Raw genomic sequence first — 5,679 nt, 5'->3', positions numbered from 1 at the left:
GATATGGACTTCTGCCTTGGTTGATGACCCCTGTGAGGTTTGCCCAAACACCTGCCCAACGTAGGTACAATCGTGCCCATCGGAAGACACGTAATATCATTGAGCGCCTCTTTGGGGTGCTCAAATCTCGCTTCCGATGCCTCTCAGTCACTGGGGGAGCTCTGCTTTATTCCCCCCAGAAGGTTTCACAAATCATCACTGTCTGTGCCAAGCTGTATAATGTGGCAAGGGAGCATGGATTACCTGCAGACATTGATGATCACCTGGAACCTGAGATTGAGGGGTATGTTGGCAGACAGAGGGACAACCAACCAGAGGGGACAAGAGTGCGTGAAAGGCTCATCCGTGGCCACTTTTAGTTGTAAGTTGAACAAACCACACAAAAATAGTTAATTTGTACTAGTTAAGACTTCTCAAGGGCCAAATAGTGGTACATATTTTTTTGGGCCCTATTCCGAGGTGCTTTTTTTGTGATTGTTTGCAATCTTGTCAGTTACCTTTCAAACCATGTTTTTCCAATGTAAATCTGGTCATTTGCTTAACCTTTAGGCCTCTTTCACACGAGCATTTGAAGCTGCGCTCCCCTGCGTTCTGTTTTTGTGTTTAGCCGCAGCGGAGCACAGGAGTAGACGCATTCAGTTGTTTGAAATGGGACTGTACTCCACAAACACAACAAAAATGTAGCATGTTGCGTCTCAATCTGTACAGCCCCATTGAAAACAACTGCATGCGTCTACTCCTGCGCTCCCCTGTAATGAGGTTTAGTAATGTCATTCTCTAGATCAACTCAATAATGGCTGAAATCCATTAATTCCTAGGTCAGTTGTTTGGCCTTAATATGTTTGCCTTGTCATGAGTGTTATATGTCAGGTCTTTATAACCAATCTCGATTATTAGGCCTTATATGATTGTTGGGAAATGAAATTGTTTGGAATGGATATCTGGAAAGTAAACAATTTTTTATACTTTTCTTCCAAATGAACAGCCTGCTGATGGTGATGTGCTGGTGTGCCCCTAGCAGTGAAGGCTTTCCTGTAACATCTTATGCTGTAAGCAGAAAAATGATGAGATGAGAAACAAATTTCCATGTCTATACACATATTCAAGAGAAACCATTATCTCTACTTGTCATTTCAGCTTTCTGGCCTCCTACTGTGTTATGGTTGTGGTTCATGTGTGTCGTACTCTACTTTATTATCTTGGTACTTGCCCACAGAGGATACAGACATGGACACTGACTGACTGGCCACGCCTCAAACTCCGTTATTCAGGTATTTAGGAATTACTCAGGGAATTTAAAAATATATTGCTAACAACTTATTATTGATGTGACTTTGCAGCCTCTCCATGTGCAAACTTTTCCTGACCCACTAAATTGGACTCAACACAACCGACAGATGTGATGAACTGAAAGCTGTTTGGCTCATTTGAACCTGGGTGGAGTCACCTTTCAATAACATATCAGTAAGTGGCAGTGTTTGTTTAGCAATGACCGGCTTTTGTGTGGCTACTTAAATTTGTTTGGATTTGTGTTAATGCATTTTTCTTGTTTGATCCACAGGTATGGCTTCTTCTGTTTTCTTGTTTGAAATGACATTACCCATGTTACTATTTTGGACAAGCGCCTTGTCAAAAAAGAAAAACAAACACACCCAGTAATGTTTTAGTGGCTTTACTGACACAATCTTGGTCAAAATCCAAAACCGTTGAACAACAATAAAAAGACAATATATATCAGTAGAAAGTTTGTTTCTTTGTTTTTGGAACACACAATAGTTATTTAAAACCATTAAATATGTACCTTAGCTGGAAGCCACAGGAGGAATTTGGTCTCAACATGTATTTCAAAATATAGCAGCCCCTATAGACCACTAAAGGGCAAAAGCTTTACAAAGGTTTTACAAAGCATTTCTTGCATGACATTGATAATGCACCCCAGGATTCATCATGGCCAACTTTACATTAAACAGTATCCAAAAATTTGGCCCTGATAAGCTTGTGTCAAAAACAATAATATAACAATCAATATGATGTACAAATGACACTTGTCAATATATGACAATTTGGCCAGTTGAAAATCAACAATATGAGATTAGTGCTGGCCAGGTAGAGTGTTGGACACCCAACAATGCTTCATAGTGCAAAGTAACAACCATTTGTGCCTATAAGGCATATCATACACCTAGGACTTGCTATTGAATGAGCACAGGTGGAGGAGGAGGAGGTAGTAGGCGTTGGCACCTATTAGGAGTGCTGGGTAGCCAAAGTAGGCCAGAGGTAGCATATGTTAACATATGTTATGTTTGAAGTAATTAGTGAAAAATACACAAGCAAAAGAGTAGTATTTCAATTCTTTGAGCCTTACATGTAACATTTTGGGGCCAAGTGAATGTTTTGGGAAACACTGCAGCATTACTATAGAAATATGTTAGAGCAAATGCACTTTGATGTTTGTAAGTGCTTTTCCAGATGTTATTGGAAAGGGTGCCAATAGATCTTAAAATGGCACCCCTCAGTGAAGAGAATGCAGCATGGTCTAAACAATGGGATGTGTTGTTTGGATGTCAGTCCCATTGCTGGGTAACGGACAAAGTCACACCTGAAGCGTGAATTGGGCGAAGTTCTTTGCCAGGATAAAATGGGCAAAGAGGCCAGTGTCAGTTTGAGAAGTGACACAGACTGGAGCTAGGGACGTTTGCGATTATCCCCTCGGACAGGACCTTGTCCCCTTCCACGCCCCCTTCCTCTGCACTGCTGAGGAGATGCAGGGGGTGGAGGGGGAGCAGCAGCAGGACCAGGGACTGGACCCTCAGCAGAACCCCGTGGTTGTTGAGCCATTTCTCGAATAGCCACCACCAGGTCCTGGATGCTTCTTTGGAGGGTTTGCTCCATGCTCTGGAGGGTTTGCTCCATGCTCTGCATACCATCACAGAAGGCAGCATGCATGTGAGCAAACCATCTTCACATCCAGAGACTGTGGCGGCGTTGCTGTTGGATGAGAATTTGCATAAGCCCCACATACTGCCCACGTCTCTCACCCAGTCGCTGTGGTTGCTCCTGTGGTGGTCCCCCAATTGGTGCAGCAGGAGCTGCAGCACCTGCTTCAGCAGCATCACCTACAACAAAAAACAAATATAAACATCGCTAAATTTATTGGACATGTGCATAACCCATAACAAAAAAACAAAGGTGGGAAAGGAAGCTCACAAAGATAAGCTTAGAAGATAAATTGGTGTTGGGTGTTTCCATGTTTGGGTGTGGGGGGGGGCTAAATCATTCCAATACTGGATTTGAAATGGAACATTAATGTGTATCTAGTCAAAATATATGTGTTTTTTGTTTGCCTTGTTTGTCATCAGCTGCAAGTTAAGGACATAGTATGAGACACACAATGAGAGTGGTGATTGAACCTGGGAGAGGGGAGTGAAACTTGACAGAGGGGTGGTATAGGAGGTGGGAGCAAGAACAGAGAGGGAACCTGCAAGTGGAAAGGGAGACCGGAGAGACAGCATGGAGGGAGAAAACTACTATGAGGCATGAGGAGCCAGAGTAAATCTTGAGACGGTGGGTGGCTTGGAGTGAGGGGGAGCAAGATGGACCATGTAAAAGGAAAAAGAAAAGTGTCGAGTCAACAGGTGAGAATGTAGGCTGAGCAGAGCCAATAGTAAAGGGCAGTCACAAAGACATCAGTAGGATTTTAAAGTGGGGCTGAGAGAGAGTGAAATAGTAGTAGCGCTGTATGGTGATTTCAGGCTGACAGTCAGAATGGGGGGGGCACAGGAAGAGGAAGGGAGAGATGCAGAGCCAGAGCAGCAGAAGAATCTGATATAATTGACACTTTGGTCGCATAAGGAAATGGCCAAAATGTATATTCTATCCAAAATCTGTCTTTAACAACCTACTGCTTTTCATTAACACTGAAGAGGCACATAAAGTAGGCTGCATGAGGGACTCAGTAAATGTGCTTTGCATCTTTGGGACACAGACACAGACAAATAAAGGAAGGGCTCTTACGTCTGGGGGGCACCACAGGTAGCACGGCTGGCGACTGGGCACGCCGGGGAGCTCGATGTTCTGTAATGTGAAATTGGACATTAGTAATGTTGCAAACAATTTGAGGAAGCAACTACATTGGCCACAAACACAAACATGTCTGTACCTTGAGCTTGTGGGGCTCTAGGACTATCTGCAGCCTCACCCTCTTCCTGGGGCTGCTGAGGATCAAGGTCCTGGTCACTGTCCGTGGGTTGTGGCGCTGTCCGCGGTGGTGCTGCAATTGTTAAGAAATGTGCAAAATAAATTTGTCAGTCATAAGCTACTACAATTGTACTTGTTTATTAGGCTGATAGACAAACCTACAACATGTTTCTGAAATATTTAAGTTAGCCTTTAAAATAATAACTCAAATGTAATGGGCGAGGAAACGATATGTTTAAAGTCCATGTAGAGTCTATCAGGCACCGCAAGGGAGATGCTAAGGTTGAAAAGTTAAATACATGACACAAAGGCCCTGTTTGCAATGATGTGAGAAGCACAGAATGTAATAAGTGACAATACAGCTGCTGTAGGCTCTACATATGTTGCTTCACACTTTTACACACTGAAGTTAAAGGGTTTGTTAACCTTAAAGTAATGTTTTCCTCTGGTACCCAATATTGTGTTTTTTTTTATATAAGCTCTACAGTAGACAATTTTGAAAATGTGGTTGCTAGGATGTAAATTACCATAGCAACCATACATTCCTAGAAATCAGAGACTGGAATAGAATGATATGACTGTCTAAAATGATAACATAACATAGTTCAAAAGTTAACTTCAAGCTCAACAACCCTTTTAATCCACTTTAGAAACATTTCTGTTCTAGTAGGGAAATGGTTAATAAACGTTTGCCTTTTTGGCAATGTTACAGCTGCACGTAAGTATCTACTACAAAAACAAACAAGAATCCTGGAGACATAAAATCCTCTAATGACAAACAGGAGCAATATTTAAGGAAAGAAGCTAAATGATAAAGGGGAAATTAGTTATTTAGGCAAATGATAAGAATGTGGATAAAAGCAGTAAGAATGTTGTGTATTAAAATGTACTTACTTCTCCAGTCTGTGTCATGTGACCCCTCCAAACCTTCACAGACCTCTCTGCCCATAATGGCCAGAAGCCGGCGTTCATAAGGCTGGAGCCTCAAAGATGGTAAATGGCCACCGCCGGTCTTCTGGGCCTTTGCTCTCCTGGCAGCAAACTTCGCCCGCATCCAACGCTTCAGGTCACTGAAGCGCTTGTACACAGTGTTGTGATCTCTGTGTACAGTGCCTACAGCGTTGACTTTGTCCGTTACCAGCTGCCAGATTTTTTTGCGTCTGGCAGCATTGATGCAATGGGATCGACATCCAAATAACACATCCCATTGCACGATCACTTCATCAAACAGTGCTGCATTTTCTTCACTGGTAAATCTTCGCCCCATTCGCCCACTGGGGCCCTCATCTCCGTCGTCCTCCTCCTCCTCCTCTGGCCTCCTCTGTGAGGCCGGTGTCTCTTCCTCCTCCTCTTGCCTCCTCCTGGCGGTCAGCTCTGTAGTTCCAGCCCTGGCTGAGGTGCCGGACCTGCCACGTGTCTCCGATGTTGGGGGAGAAACGTGGCGTGCCCTGGGGGAGGCCCTACTTCCCCTGGCTGAGGTGC

At 43.6% G+C, this 5,679-nt stretch overlaps 1 long non-coding RNA gene across 1 annotated transcript; it reads left to right on the top strand.

Annotated features, from left to right (window-relative positions):
- The first annotated feature begins 820 nt into the window (after window positions 1-820).
- Window positions 821-1,978, top strand: LOC121399083. Its single transcript, XR_005964741.1, has 4 exons — window positions 821-1,049; window positions 1,138-1,271; window positions 1,341-1,464; window positions 1,562-1,978. It is a non-coding gene; the product is annotated as an uncharacterized LOC121399083 (long non-coding RNA).
- Window positions 1,979-5,679: the final 3,701 nt, after the last annotated feature.

This window comes from Xenopus laevis, chromosome 9_10S (genome assembly GCF_017654675.1).
Source record: "Xenopus laevis strain J_2021 chromosome 9_10S, Xenopus_laevis_v10.1, whole genome shotgun sequence".
Classification (NCBI taxonomy): domain Eukaryota; kingdom Metazoa; phylum Chordata; class Amphibia; order Anura; family Pipidae; genus Xenopus; species Xenopus laevis.
This window is presented reverse-complemented; position numbering and strand designations above follow the sequence as displayed.